The sequence below is a fragment of the Octopus bimaculoides genome, chromosome 8 (genome assembly GCF_001194135.2).
Source record: "Octopus bimaculoides isolate UCB-OBI-ISO-001 chromosome 8, ASM119413v2, whole genome shotgun sequence".
Lineage (NCBI taxonomy): Eukaryota > Metazoa > Mollusca > Cephalopoda > Octopoda > Octopodidae > Octopus > Octopus bimaculoides.
Window position 1 is genome coordinate 59,315,991 of NC_068988.1, and position 1,045 is coordinate 59,317,035.

At 45.5% G+C, this 1,045-nt stretch overlaps 1 protein-coding gene across 1 annotated transcript in view; it reads right to left on the bottom strand.

Annotated features, from left to right (window-relative positions):
• The window catches only part of LOC106870912 (orexin receptor type 2), a 355,794-nt gene that overhangs the window by 179,963 nt on the left and 174,786 nt on the right, over window positions 1–1,045 (bottom strand). The gene's annotated exons all lie outside the window — the stretch shown is intronic.

Sequence of the window (1,045 nt, forward strand, 5' to 3'; positions counted from 1 at the left end):
TAGCTATGTGACACACGAACCTGTGCCTATTATAACTTTCGAACAGAGGAGGTCAGCCTCTTCCCCTTGCTTGTCTGGCATCTACAGACTAGTTTCAGGGTGTTGCCCTTTATGCATTCCACTGAATTTAAGTAAATAATCCTTCGTACAGACGGTCAGTTGCGACGCCTGCGGGGTTCGGCTGCTCTACATTGATATATATAATTTGTAAGAAACATAAATCTGAAAGATAAAGTGCACTCTAAGATATAGAGCAGTGCATATGCGGCGGTCTCTTAATAAAACGAGGCCCTAGGTGCCAGCTGATTTAAAAACTGCATCTCCTCGATGCTGTAATCCAAGAATCACAGAAGTAAGCGCCGCAAAAAATATCGTTTGCTTTGCCTTCTCTCTTGATACAAAAACCGCCGTAGCTAGAATGTTCCTTAAATTAATAGATGACCATTTCACTTGTTTCCATAGTTACAGGCCCATTTTCAACATGCACAAATTTAGTCTCGTTTAGTTCTGCTCCCAATATTAAAATCATTCTAGTTAGCGCTCCAAGGCAACGTCAAGCGGCAGGATGTTCAACCAGGGAAGGTAACAGGTGCCCAGGTGGAGGCCACTGCAAAACGAAAGTGGTCGTCTATCAAGCCGAAGTACTAGCTAACTTTAGCAATAGTACTGGTAGAAGAAGCACTAGCAGCCATCACCTCGACACAGTTAACAACATTAACAATAATAGCAAGAACAGCACCAGCAACTGCACTGGCAATTCCTCCGACGGCACCAACAACAGCAACATCGCCATCAGCAGCAACATTACCAACTGCTTCCCTAACTGTCCTTATAGCAACAGCAACTGATCCACCGCTAGTGCCACCGCCAGTGCCACCGCCAGTTCCACCGACAGCAATAACGACAATAAGAGCAAAATAGCAACTTCAGAAGGCGGTGACGATACTGGCCCTAGCAGAGGCTCCAGCGACAGTCGCCGTAGCGGAAGCGCCAAGAAGGCCAAATGTTTAAGTTCCAGGAGATTCCTCATTATATGAGAAGTAAT